Source organism: Schistocerca americana, chromosome 1, assembly GCF_021461395.2.
Source record: "Schistocerca americana isolate TAMUIC-IGC-003095 chromosome 1, iqSchAmer2.1, whole genome shotgun sequence".
Classification (NCBI taxonomy): domain Eukaryota; kingdom Metazoa; phylum Arthropoda; class Insecta; order Orthoptera; family Acrididae; genus Schistocerca; species Schistocerca americana.
The window spans coordinates 1,136,510,676-1,136,525,697 of NC_060119.1; the positions used below are offsets into that span (position 1 = coordinate 1,136,510,676).

Below are 15,022 nucleotides of genomic sequence, written 5' to 3' on the forward strand. Positions count from 1 at the left end.
GTACCTACTGCAACCTACATCCTTCTGAATCTGCTTAGTGTATTCATCTCTTGGTCTCCCTCTACGATTTTTACCCTCCACGCTGCCCTCCAATACTAAATTGGTGATCCCTTGATTCCGCAGATCATGTCCTACCTACCGATCCCTCCTTCTAGTCAAGTTGTGCCACAAATTTCTCTTCTCCCCAATTCTAATCTCCTCATTAGTTATGTGATCTACCCATCTCATCTTCAGCATTCTTCTGTAGCGCCACATTTCGAAAGCTTCTATTCTCTTCTTGTCCATGCTATTTATCGTCCATGTTTCACTTCCATACATGGCTACACTCCATACAAATACTTTCAGAAACGACTTGCTAACACTTAAATCTATACTCGATGTTAACAAATTTCTCTTCTTCAGAAACGCCAGTCTACATTTTATATCATCTCTACTTCGACCATCATCAGTTATTTAGCTCCCCAAATAGCAAAACTCTTAAGCGTCTCATTTCCTAATCTAATTCCCTCAGTATCACCTGATTTAATTCGACTACATTCCATTATCCTCGTTTTGCTTTTGTTGATGTTCATCCTACTTTCAAGACACCGTCCATTCCGTTCAGCTGCTCTTCCAGGTCCTTTGCTGTCTCTGACAGAATTACAATGTCATCGGCGAACCTCAAGGTTTTTATTTCTTCTCCATGGATTTTAATACCTACTCCAAATTTTTCTTTAGTTTCCTTTACTGCTTGCTCAATAAACAGATTGAATGACATCGGGGAAAGGCTACAACCCTGTCTCATTCCCTTCCCAACCACTGCTTCCCTTTCATGCCCCTCGACTCTTATAACTGCAATCTGGTTTATGTACAAATTGTAAATAGCCTTTCGCTCCCTGTACTTTACCCCTTCCACCTTCAGAATTCGAAAGAGAGTATTCCAGTCAACATTGTCAAAAGCTTTCTATAAGTCTACAAATGCTAGAAACGTAGGTTTGCCTTTCCTTAATCTATCTTCTAAGATAAGTCGTACGGTCAGTATTGCCTCACATGTTCCAATATTTCTACGGAATCCAAACTGATCTTCCCCGAGGTCGGCTTCTACCAGTTTTCCATTCGTCTGTAAAGAGTTCGCGTTATTATTTGGCAGCCGTGACTTATTAAACTAATAGTTCGGTTATTTTCACATCTGTCAACACCTGCTTTCTTTGGGATTGGAATTATTATATTCTTCTTGAAGTCTGAGGGCCAAACATATAGATATGTAAAAGGGGAGAATACGTCGCTGCGGTCGAATAACAAGTGTCTGGCCAGTTGTTAGATCGGTTACTGTTGCTACAATGGAAGGTTATCAAGATTTAAGTGAGTTTGAATGTGGTGTTATAGCTGACGCTCTAGCAATATGACACAGCATCTCTAAGGTAGCGATGAAGTGGAGATTTTTTGGTATGACTAATTCACAAGTGTACCGTGAATATCAGGAATCCGGTAGAACATCAAATCCCCAACATTGCTACGTCCGGGAAAAGATCATGCAAAGTCGGGACCAACGATGACTGAAGAGAATCGTTCAACGTGACAGAAGTGCAACCATTCAGATAATTGCTGCATATTTCATTCATGGGTCATCAACAAATGTCAGCGTGCGAACCATTCAACGAAACATCATCGATATGGGCTTTCGGAGCCGAAGGCCCACTCGTGTACCCTTGACGACTGCAAGACGCCTCGCGTGGGCTCTTTAATACCGACATTGGACCGTTGATGACTGGATACTTGCTGCTTGGTCGGACGAGTCTCGTTTCCAATTGTATCGAATGAATGGACATCCACGGGTATGGAGACAACCTCATAAATCCATGGACCCTGCATGGCAGTACGTGACTGTTAAAGCTGGTAGAGACTCTGTAACGGTGTGGGGCGTGTGGAGTTGGAGTGATCTGGGACCTCATGGATACGACTCCGACAGGTGACACGCACGCAAACATCCTGTCTGATGACCTGCATCCATTCACGTCCATTGTACATTCCGACGGACTTGGGCAATTTCAACAGGACAATGTGACACCCAACACGTTCAGAATTGCTACAGAGTGGCTCCAGGAAGACCCTTCTGAATTGAAACACTTCCACCGGCCACCAAACTCCCTAGACATGAATATTGTTGTGCATATCTGGGATGACTTGCAACGCGCTGTTCAGAAGTGACCTCGACCCCCTCGTACTCTTACGGATTTATGGACAGCCCTAGGACCAGGACCCGAACTCAGGACCTTCGTCTTTCTTGCGTAACTGCCCTACCGACTGAGCTACCCAAGCACGACTTACGACCCGTCCTCGCAGCCTCAATTTCCCAGTATCTGGTCACCTACCTCCCAGACTTCACGTAAGATCTCCTGCGAACCTTGCAGAACTGTCTGGAAGATAGGAGACTAGGTAGTGGCGGAACTTAAGTTGTGAGGACGGGTCGTGAATCGTGCTTGGGTGGCTCAGTCAGTAGAGCACTTGCCCGCGAGAGGCAATGCTCCCAAGTTCGAGTCTCGGTCCTGCACACAATTTTGACCACCCAGGAACTTTCATATCACCGCACACTCCGGTGCAGAGTCAAAATTTCATTCTGACAACATCGCGCAGGCTGTGGCCAAGCCATGACTTCGCATATCCTTTCTTCCAGGAATGCTATTCACGCTGGTGTGTAGAATACATGAGACTACCGATATACCATCAAACATTTGGAGAAAGATCATTCACGGAATTCCGTAGATTACAGGAGTTGACAATCAAGACAATTATCATATAATCAGCTTAACAGCTCATGCATTCGAGTTGCCGAGAAGAATAACATACAGAAAAAAGGAAAAGACAACTGAGGATTTTTTACATGATGATTAGTTTGCCTTTAGGAAAGGTAAGGACACCAAAGAGGCAGTTATGACGTTGCTGCTGATAATGGAAGCAAGACTGAAGAAAAAACAAGACGTTCGTAGGATCTGTCGACCTGGTAAAACAGTTCGACAATGTGAAATGGTGCAAGACATTCGGAATTCTGAGAAAAAATGGGGTAAACTATAGCGAAAGACGAGTAATACAGAATATGTATAAGAGCCAAGAGGGAACAATAACAGCGGAAGATCAAGAATGAAGGGCTCAGATTAAAAAGGGTGTGAGGCAGGGATGCAGTTTTTGGTCTCCTACTGTTCAATCTGTACATCGAAGAAGCAATGACGGAAAGAAAAGAAAGGTTCGAGAGTGGACCTAAAATTCAAGGTGAAAGGATATAAATGATACGATTTGCTGATGACATTGCTATCCTCAGTGAAAGTGAAGAAGTATTATAGGATCTGTCGAATAGAATGAACAGTTTAATGAGTGGAGAATACTGAGTGAGGCCGGCCGCGGTGGTCTGGCGACTGCTACGGTCGCAGGTTCGAATCCTGCCTCGGGGATGGATGTGTGTGATGTCTTCAGGTTAGTTAGGTTTAAGTAGTTCTGAGTTTTAGGGGACTGATGACCACAGATGTTAAGTCCCATAGTGCTCAGAGCCATTTGAACCAATACTGAGTGAGAATAAATAGAAGGAAGACGGCAGTAATGAGAAGTAACAGACATGAAAACAGCGAGAAACTTAACATCAGAATTGATGATCATGAAGTAGATGAAGTTAAGGAATTCAGGGCATTCTTGGCGAAGAGTAGTCTACTAGTATCAAACATAAATTTAGGAAGAACTTCCTGAGAATGTACGTTTGGAGCACGGCATTGTGTGGCAGTGAAACGTGGACTACGGGGAAACCGGAATAGAAGAGCATTAGAGACGTGGTGCTACAGAAGAATGTTGAAAATTACGTTGACTGATAAGGTAACGAATGGGCAGGTTCTCCACAGAGCCAACGAGGAACGGAATATAAGGGAAACATCTAAAAGACGAAGAACCGAATAGTAGGACATGTGTTAAAACGCCAGGGAGTAACTTCCATGGTATTGTAGAGAGCTGTAGAGGGTAACAGCTGTAGAGGAAGACAGAGATTTTTTATACATCCAGCAAATAATTGAGAATGTAACTTCCAAATGCTACTCCGAGATGAAGAGTTTGGCACAGGAGAGAAATTTGTGGCGGGTTGCATCAAACCAGTCACAAGACTGCCGACTGAAAAGAAAAAAAAGTATAGTGTACACATATCAATTTGTATAATTTTAAACGAGGGTCCAGGGTGTAAGTTAAGCAAGTGTCACTAGGGAGAAGAGTGGTGCAGCGGAAGAATGTGAGTTGTAACAAATTTTTAGCTTCGGTGTGTGCAGTAACGGCCTTTTCTGAGAAGGAGTTACAGTTAGTACTCACGATGCTTCGTCATTCATAAAAAGAAACCGTTAAAAATATGCAGTATATATTGTCTCATTGAGTCATTAGTTAGTGGTTTATAAAACACCAACAGAAATTAAATACCGTTTATCTTTCGTAGCTTGAAAAACGAAACTGATCAAAGAAAATTCGTTTTCTTTCTGGTGTTTATTTAGGCGGTTATGTTCCTAATGGTGGGAGAAAATGGTATACTTTCTAATATAGAGGGTGGTCCATTGATAGTGACCGGGCCAAATATCTCACGAAATAAGCATGAAACGAAAAAACTACAAAGGACGAAACTCGTCTAGCTTGAAGGGGGATACCAGATGGCGCTATGTTTGGCTCGCTAGATGGCGCTGATATAGGTCAAATGGATATCAACTGCGTTTTTTTAAATAGAACCCCCCATCTTTTTATTACATATTCGTGTAGTACGTAAAGAAATATGAATGTTTTAGTTGTACCACTTTTTTCGCTATGTGATAGATGGCGCTGTAATAGTCACAAACATATAAGTAAGTGGTATCACTTAACATTCCGCCAGTGCGGACGGTATTTGCTTCGTGATACATTACCCGTGTTAAAATGTACCGTTTACCAATTGCGGAAAAGGTCGATATCGTGTTGATGTATGGCTATTGTGATCGAAATGCCCAACGGGCGTGTGCTATGTATGCTGTTCGGTATCCTGGACGACATCACCCAAGTGTCCGGACCGTTCGCGGGTATTTACGTTATTTAAGGAAACAGGAAGTGTTCAGCCACATGTGAAACGTCAACCACGACCTGCAACAAATGATGATGCCCAAGTAGGTGTTTTAGCTGCTGTCGCGGCTAATCCGCACATCAGTAGCAGACAAATTGCCCGAGAATCGGGAATCTCAGAAACGTCTGTGTTGAGAATGCTACATCAACATCGATTGCACCCGTACCGTATTTCTATGCAGCAGGAATTGCATGGCGACGACTTTGAACGTCGTGTACAGTTCTGCCACTGGGCACAAGAGAAATTAGGGGATGATGGCAGATTTTTTGCACGCGTTCTACTTAGCGACGAAGCGTTATTCACCAACAGCGGTAACGTAAACCGGCATAATATGCACTATTGGGGAACGGAAAATCCACGATGGCTGCGACAAGTGGAACATCAGCGACCTTGGCGGGTTATTGCATGGTGCGGCATTATGGGAGGAAGGATAATTGGCCTCCATTTTATCGATGGCAATCTAAATGGTGCAATGTATGCTGATTTCCTACGTAACGTTCTACCGACGTTACTACAAGATGTTTCACTGCATTACAGAATGGCGATGTGCTTCCAACATGATGGATGTCCGGCACATAGCTCGCCTGCGGTTGGAGCGGTATTGAACAGCATATTTCATGACAGGTGGAGTGGTCGTCGAAGCACCATACCATGGCCCGCACGTTCACCGGATCTGACGTCCCCGGATTTCTTTCTGTGGGGAAAGTTGAAGGATATTTGCTATCGTGATCCAGCGACAACGCCTGACATGTGTCAGCGCATTGTCAATGCATGTGCGAACATTACGGAAGGTGAACTACTCGCTGTTGAGAGGAATGTCGTTACACGTATTGCCAAATGTATTGAGGTTGACAGACATCATTTTGAGTATTTTTAAATGCATTAATGTGGTATTTACAGGTAATTACGCTGTAACAGCATGCGTTCTCAGAAATGATAAGTTCACAAAGGTACATGTATCACATTGGAACAACCGAAATAAAATGTTCAAACGTACGTTCTGTATTTTAATTTAAAAAACCTACCTGTTACCAACTGTTCGTCTAAAATTGTGAGCCATATGTTTGTAACTATTACAGCGCCATCTATCACAAAGTGAAAAAAGTGGTCCAATTTAAACATTCATATTTCTTTACGTACTACACGAACATGTAATAAAAAATGGGGGTTCCTATTTTTTAAAAAAAACGCAGTTGATATCCGTTTGACCTATGGTAACGCCCTCTAGCGAGCCAACCATAGCGCCATCTGGTTTCCCCCTTCAAGCTAGACAAGTTTCGTTCTTTGTAGTTTTTTCGTTTGACGCTTATTTCGTGAGATATTTGGCCCGGTCACGATCAATGGACCACCCTGTATAGCTGCACTCGGGGGTAAAGATCTGAGAAAGGGTGAGAACCACATTAGTAGAGAGAGAACGAAGGTTGACATGCGACAGTCGATTGAAGCGGCCGAAGCTTCGGAACGGCGTGATGCAACCCGCGCAGCGCTCACGCCGGGAATGCGTTTCCGCCCTGGTGCCGCGTTATTTTGTGCGAGCTGCACAAGATCGTATTCTTTTTACGTAAGTCATCGAGGACAGACAAGTTACTTACACGGGGAAGGCCTCAGACACGGCCAACCGATTCGGCTCAAATTTGGCAGGTCGCTTGTGTACAACCTAAAACGAAGGACTCTAAGATATTTTGGGTCGACACTTTTGTACCCACATGCTAAACACATCTCGCCGCCATCATCGATAGAGCAACGGCTAATATAACTGGCTGGGAATCAGAGAACCCAGGTTCGAATCTCGAAGAAACCTAGCTGATGTTATTCATTTCGTTTGTTTTTTTCCGTATCTCAATTGATAGGGATAGAAGGGTTAATAAGGTAAGTAAATCAATAAGGAATGATAATAATAAGGTAGGCAAACTAATTTCCCAAACGCCGTGACTTACTAAAGTATTAAACTTTTAAGCCTTGTCACATGAAAACAACTCCGAGTAAGAGTGCTGCGAATTCCTCACGAGGGATCACAGATAGCCAACCGCGCGACGCTTGTTTACGGCGAGGCACGGGACGGAATGCACACGGGGAGAGTTATGTTGTCTTGGTTGCCTCTTCGTCATATCATAGTTGTGATGCTGGAAGAGTGAAGGTGTCCAGCATGAGCCTTATAGAAGTCAATCGGAAAGAGTTGTTTTCCATCATTAGGCTGCCGCGAACGTCGCGGATATATGTAGTGATTTTCCCATCGTTAATGCGCCGAACGAATTACGTTTTGTGAATGAATACAGTGTTCTTCCGTAAGTAACATAAGACGAGTACTGTATGTAGTTTGTAGTAATTAGTTGGTCTGTTTATGCCGTAGTAATCAGTTATTGTTTGTTGTGTCCTATCTTTCAGGTGCATAATCTGAATAATGGAGGATGTACACCCTTCGACTAGCGCTGTAATATATAGTTGGGAGCCTGTCACAAACGATGGCAAGCGGGAAGTTACCGACGCTGTGTTTTGGTTTGTAAAAGTGTTGCAAGACAGATGCATTATCAATGCACTACCGGAAGCAGGCAGATCTGTTTCTCGGCGTTCCAGATTGATAGGAGCGGCAGTTGCAAAAGATTCTTACCTCGATAACTGGAAACGTATGCGCTTTCGGACCCCATACGTGATGATGAAAAATGCTCTATTTAGAATTATCTATCGATACCGCCAATTTTGAGTCGATTGCTAGCCATAACCTTTAGGGGCAATTTTCTCCAAAACCCGGGGTTGTTGACCCAAAATATCTTAGATTCCTTCGTTTTAGGTTGTACACAAGCGACCTGCCAAATCTGAGCCGAATCGGTTGGCCGTGTCTGAGGCCTTCCCCTTGTGAGTTGTTTTCATGTGACAAGGCTTAAAAGTTTAATACTTTACTAACGGCGTTTGGCAAATTAGTTTGCTTACCTTATTATTATCATTCCTTATTGATTTACTTACCTTGTTAACCCTCCTACCCCTATCAACTGAGATATGGAAAAATACAAACGAGAAGAATAACATCCGCTAGGTTTCTTCGAGATTCGAACCCGGGTTTTCCGATTCCCAGCCAGTTACCTTGGCCGTTGCGCTATCGGCGCTGTCGGCGACAGGTGTTAACCATGTGGGTACAAACGCGGCAGTTGTAAATGTTTCTTACCTCGATTTCTGGAAAAGTATGCGTTTCCGGACCCCATACCTGACGATAAAACATGCTCTATTTACAATTATCTATCGATCCCGCCAATTCTGAGTCGATCGCTCGTCATAACCTTTAGGGGCAATTTTCTCCAAAACCCGGGGTTGTTGACCCAAAATATCATAGATTCCTTCGTTTTAGGTTGTACATAAGCGACCTGCTAAATCTGAGCCGAATCGGTTGGCCGTCTCTGAGGCCTTCCCCTTGTTAGAGCTGCCAATCTCTCACAGCATAACAGGACACGACCTGTCTGATACTTGTAGGTTGCACCATAAACGGCGTTACCTCTTTACTGCTGGCGATACTGTCGCAGCCCAATGACGCGGACGGCAATTTCAGCAGAGGCGCCGTCAGCCGGTCTCGAGCCCGGAGGAACGACGGACGCGGGCAGCTGAACGCAGTGCGGCGAGCAATTAAAACTTTGCCGAACGGAGCGGGCCGCGGCGCAGCGCTGTGTTTGAGTTGGCCGTTTTGTGCAGCCCGTTTGTTGATCAGTTCCTCAGACGTTGCGCAGCCGCCCCCGCCACCCTTCCCCCCGCCACCAACCCACGCCTCCCTCCGTCTGTGAAGAAATATTGACGCCGGGCTAGGATTAACAAAGTTTTAATACTACTCAAACAGTCTGCAAATTCCAGGCCCGCACGAGTGCGCACCAGTTTGGCGAGTCAGGTTTTCTGCAAGACGAGACAACATCAGGGTTAAAAGGGCAGAAGGGCGGAACTGTTTCCTCCTACAGACGTGACTAAACATTTACCCAGAGAGCAGTACGTAAATTTCCGCTCAGAGCTAAATACAGAGTGTCCAGAAGAGGACTCCCTGATTTCAAAATTAAATATCTCGAAAACAAAGATCGATAGAGGAATGCAATAAACGGTATGTTTATTGTGAAAGCTGTAAGCAGTTTAAACGGCAGTTTGAAATAATAGTTACAAAAGCTGCTAACAGATGGCGCTGTAATCGCCATACGTAATGCCTAGTATAAATAGTGATACGAAGCCCAGAGCGATCAGTTCCACTATTGAAACGTGAAAGGAGGTTAGCGTACCGAAGGAAGAGATTAAAACCATGTACTCCATTGAACAACGCGTTTTTCTGGTGGTAGAGTACCACAGGTTACAAGAGAGTCCTATGGCAACAAGGCCAAGTTTTCAAGCACGACTTAATGTTCCAAAAGGACCCGATGCGAAAACCATTCGTACGCTATTCGCAAAATTTCAACGAACAGGCAGCGTAACTGATGATCTAATGGGGCACGTTAACCGCAAGCAAACCGCAGTTACGCCTGAAAATATCGCCACAGTTTCTGGAATTATTCAGCGAAATCCAATGTCATCCGTCCGTAGAATTGCATCTGAGACTGGTTTGAAGCGTTCCAGCACGCAGAAAATACTGAGAAAGAGCCTACACATGTTTCCATTCAAAATTCAAACTGCAACAAAGGCTTGCCTTTGCTAATCAGATGCTCACAATGATTGATAGTGAGGGATTTGATGTTGGCTGCATCTGGTTTACAGATGAAGCACATTTCCACCTGAATGGATACGTGAATAAGCAGAACTGGCGATTTTGGGGTTCCGAAAAGCCATATTGGTGTGAAGCGAAACCCCTGTATTCTCCTAAAGTTACTGTGTGGGCTGCAGTATGCAGCAGAGGCATTATTGGCCCTTTTTCATTCGAGAAACGGTCACTGGTGCACGTTACGTTGCAATTTTGAAACAATTTGTCGCCACACAGCAAGCGTTAGAGGATCGACCAGGTACTGAATGGTTTGTGCAAGATGGAGCCCGACCACATTGGACCGAACAAGTGTTTCGCTTTCTTGAGGAATTCTTCGGGAATCAAGTCATTGCTTTGGAATATCCCAAATTTACTGGTGCAGGCATGGATTGACCTCCATATTCGCCGGATTTGACTCCCTGTGACTCTTTTTTTGTGGGGCACAGTGAAAGACATGGTCTACCCGAAGCATCCCGCCACGCTGGACGAGCTTGAATCGGCGATCTCTGTGGGATTTGAATCCATTTCGGTTGAGACACTACGACATGTGATGGCGAATTTCATTCTTCGTTTGCGCCACCTCTGTAGTGACAATGGTGAACATTTTTAAATTTAATTTTAAAATCAGGGAGCCCTTTTCTGGACACCCTGTAGCAGTACTGTGCGCTTCGGTGGTGACGTATTGTATATCAAGGCGCGGTTCTCACTGAGGTGATACGAAGTAGTGACTGCTATAGACAGGAGCCTCAAATTGATTCCATATTTCTATATTTTCAATTGGTTTCTGATACTGCTCCTTACACGCGGCTTCTCATCAAACTGCATGCCTATAGACTGTCGTCTCAGGTGCGGTAGCGTTCTCGCTTCCCACGCCCGGGTTCCCGGGTTCGATTCCCGGCGGGGTCAGGGATTTTCTCTGCCTCGTGATGGCTGGGTGTTGTGTGCTGTCCTTAGTTAGGTTTAAGTAGTTCTAAGTTCTAGGGGACTTATGACCACAGCAGTTGAGTCCCATAGTGCTCAGAGCCATTTTTTTTGTCGTCTCAGTTGCGCGACTGGGTTGACTATTTCTTCAGGAAGGTGACAGTTCGTAGCAACTGATGGGAAGCCATCAAGTAAAGTAGACGTGTGTGAATTTAATATTTAATAGAGACTGTTCTCGAGTTTTCGTTTGTGTTGGCAAGTAAACCCATTTTGTGACACATTACAAGTTTCGAGAATGAGATTTTCACTCTGCAGCGGAGTGTGCGCTGGTTTTGAAACTTCCTGGCAGATTAAAACTGTGTGCCGGACCGAGACTCGGACTCGGGACCTTTGCCTTCCGCGGGCAAGTGCTCTACCAATGGAGCTACCGAAGCACGACCCACGCCCGGTACTCACAGTTTTACTTCTGCCAGTATCTCGTCTCCTACCTTCCCAACTTTACAGAAGCTCTCCCGAGTTCGAGTCTCGGTCGGGCACACAATTTTACTCTGCCAGGAAGTTTCATGTCAGCGCACACTCCGCTGCAGAGTGAAAATCTCATTCTGGAAACATCCCCCAGGTTGTGGCTAAGCCATGTCTCCGCAATATCCTTTCTTTCTGGAGAGCTAGTTCTGCAAGGTTCACAGGAGAGCTTCTGTAAAGTTTGGAAGGTAGGAGACGAGGTACTGGCAGAAGTAAAGCTGTGAGGACGGGGCCTGAGTCGTGCTTGGGTAGCTCAGTTGGTAGAGCACTTGCCCGCGAAAGGCAAAGGTCCCGAGTTCGAGTCTCGGTCCGGCATACATTACAAGTTTCTTATCTGGGACGAATTATTTACTCTCACCTGCGTGCTTTGGTAGTGTAGTTTTTGAATCTCTGTTAATCTAATCTATTAGACACACCTCTTGCATTCCTGTCAATGAACGCAGTAGAGTTCCGCAGTGCGTGTCGACAGTTGTAATGGGACGCGAAATTAAAGCGTCACCCATCCACAAGGATCAGCTCAGTTTGAAGGTAAATATAAGTTTAATTTAGTGTTTTGTTTCTGTATTTGTAATATTTTGTTATGTTTGTAAAATATTTATAGTTTTGTGTTTTTGTTTTGTATGTTTCATGGTTCAAAATGGTTCAAATGGCTCTGAGCACTATGGGACTCAACTGCTGAGGTCATGAGTCCCCTAGAACTTAGAACTAGTTAAACCTAACTAACCTAAGGACATCACAAACATCCATGCCCGAGGCAGGATTCGAACCTGCGACCGTAGCGGTCTTGCGGTTCCAGACTGCAGCGCCTTTAACAGCACGGCCACTTCGGCCGGCATGTTTCATGTTTGGAGACAGCAGCGCAACTCGCGGAACCAGAAAGAAACTTGCTGGCCACTAGACGTCGCGGGTCTACGGCCAAAGAGCAGCAGAAGATCCTGTGACCGGGTTGTTGCGTCGAACCTCCAACATTCAAATAAATAAAAATTTGTAATTTTCCATTCTAATGACGTCACAGAATGTTTAGCTCATGTTGTATTTTGTTCAGTTCTGTTTTGTCGAGTCTGTTGTTCACATACACGAAGACATTAAAACAGTGTATGCTGTAAAGCTTAAATACGTGTTCGAGAATTATTTATGACGAGTTATACTGAGGAAGAATTATTACTGAATTTTTGCAAGATATTAATTTTCAGGAGAGTTTGATTTCGATTTTTGAATCTTAAAGGTTTTACAGTCTGATTTTAATATGGGAAAAACAAGATAGCTTGCAAGAATATAATTTCCAAGAAGAAACAAACGACATCTGAATTTCTAAAGTTTGCGCAAAGCAGTTGGACTAAGTGACGTAATTTTGCACAAACGACTCAACTGAAGGTGTTTTAATTACAGTTTCGTTCAAGAATCTTTTTATAGAGAACTTTAAAAAAATTTAAATAATTTTTTTGAAGTGTTTTGTACACGACGTAGGTGACGAAGTCTGCACATGGTCATATTTCAAACAAAAATCATTGAGTCATACGCGTCGTTACACTACACAGTCCTCTGTTTCTCCGTGTAGTGCAGTTTTCCATGATCTTTAGTGCGGACAGAGACTGTGATTGCTGTGTGTGGATGCGAGCCAAGCTGGTGACACTTTGCTTTCAGCTCTAGGCTGTATTGGCTTCGGTTACACAGCTTCGATGGGCATCACTGTTGTAGGACAGCCGTGGGGATACAACGTACGTCCAGCATCCCAGAGTCCGCTGATCGGCCTGCAACGGTGAACAGCCCAGTTACTGCTCGCACTGAGGTTGACCCTCACCTGTGGTCGAATGGGAGGTCGCTTTAGGGCGTTGCAGGCGGCGAAAGACTTGACAGGGGGCCGCACATAAGGCCTCCCACGTTAGTCTGACAAGCAGGTTCCAAGAGCTGTCCGTGTCTGATACTGTCCCTCAGCCAGGTGCAGTCGCTTGTCCTGTTTCAGAGGGAACCTCTCAGCCTTCAAGATGCTGGCAGTCACAGAGGGTGGGATGTTTGGTAGCTGGGAGTTCCAATGTTAGGCACATTATGGGGGCTTGCCAAGGAGGACAAGACAGTCAATGTGAACCCCGTGTGCATATGAGGTGGAGTCATTCCAGACATGGAACCGATCCTTCTGGATGCCACGAGGAGCACAGGGTGCAGCCATCTGCAGCTCATGGCTCACGTCGGTACCAATGACGTGTGTCGCTTTGGATAGGAAGAGATACTCCCTGATTTCGAGAGGCTAACAGAAGTGGTAAAGTCTGCCAGTCTTGCTCGCGAGATGAAAGCAGAGCTCACCATTCGGAGCATAGTGGACAGGACCGATTGCGGACCTCTGACACTGAATGAAGGGTATGAATCAGAGGCTCAGACGGTTCTGCGACCGTGTAGGCTGCAGATTCCTCGACTTACGCCATACCATGGTGGGGTTTCAGGTTCCGCTGAATAGGTCAGGTGTCCACTGACAGTTTTCGTTCAAAGCGCTGGACGAAGTCATTCACTTTTTTAGAAGGGGAGGCCAGTGTGTTTGCCACCTTTTGGCTGGTCGGCAATGACAGAATCGAGGCGCACGCACCGCAATCTTTCTCAAACGAATTTACGGAAACTATTCGGTAAAAAAAAAAAAATTCATTTTTGCATTACTTATAGCTTTGTGTGTCAGGTTCATGACGATGTGACTATCGTTTTGTTAATCGTCATAGTTTTTGTAGTGTGTACATGGAAGTAAGACACTGCCAGAAATTCGAAAAAGTTTGCAATTAAAAATAGGGGTCGCTATGATTTTGCGTTTAGTGTATACTACATAATATGACCCGCCAGGATAGCCGAGAGCGCTAACGCGCTGCTTCCTGGAGTCGGGTACGCGCGCCGGCCCCGGATCGAATCCGCGAGGCGGATTAACGACGAGGGCCCCTTGTGCCGGCCAGCCTGGATGTGGTTTTTCGGCGGTTTCCCACATCCCGCTAGGTGAATACCGCGCTGGTCCCCACGTTACGCCTCAGTCACACGCGTCGCAGACATTTGAAACACGTACGCACTATTTCACGATTTCCAAACGGCGCAGACCGTTGGGGTACACTGATTCCATCCTGGAGGGTATGGGGTGGCGGCAGGAAGGGCATTCGGCCATCCCTAAGACTAACGTTGCCAAATCCATTGTAACCACGCCGACCCTTCGATTGCTGCGGGACTATGGCGTAAGCGAAAGAAAGAAAAAAAAGAAAGAAAGTATATTACATAATACACTCCTGGAAATGGAAAAAAGAACACATTGACACCGGTGTGTCAGACCCACCATACTTGCTCCGGACACTGCGAGAGGGCTGTACAAGCAATGATCACACGCACGGCACATCGGACACACCAGGAACCGCGGTGTTGGCCGTCGAATGGCGCTAGCTGCGCAGCATTTGTGCACCGCCGCCGTCAGTGTCAGCCAGTTTGCCGTGGCATACGGAGCTCCATCGCAGTCTTTAACACTGGTAGCATGCCGCGACAGCGTGGACGTGAACCGTATGTGCAGTTGACGGACTTTGAGCGAGGGCGTATAGTGGGCATGCGGGAGGCCGGGTGGACGTACCGCCGAATTGCTCAACACGTGGGGCGTGAGGTCTCCACAGTACATTCATGTTGTCGCCAGTGGTCGGCGGAAGGTGCACGTGCCCATCGACCTGGGACCGGACCGCAGCGACGCACGGATGCACGCCAAGACCGTAGGATCCTACGCAGTGCCGTAGGGGACTGCACCGCCACTTCCCAGCAAATTAGGGACACTGCTGCTCCTGTGGTATCGA

General features: G+C 45.6%; 1 protein-coding gene and 1 non-coding gene across 2 annotated transcripts in view; one reads left to right on the plus strand and one right to left on the minus strand.

Annotated features, from left to right (window-relative positions):
* The window catches only part of LOC124597181 (proteoglycan Cow), a gene marked incomplete at its 5' end in the record, with an annotated part of 285,759 nt that overhangs the window by 233,951 nt on the left and 36,786 nt on the right, over positions 1-15,022 (minus strand). The window lies entirely within an intron of this gene.
* On the plus strand, positions 11,467-11,541 carry Trnas-cga. The gene has a single exon. It is a non-coding gene; the product is annotated as a tRNA-Ser (tRNA).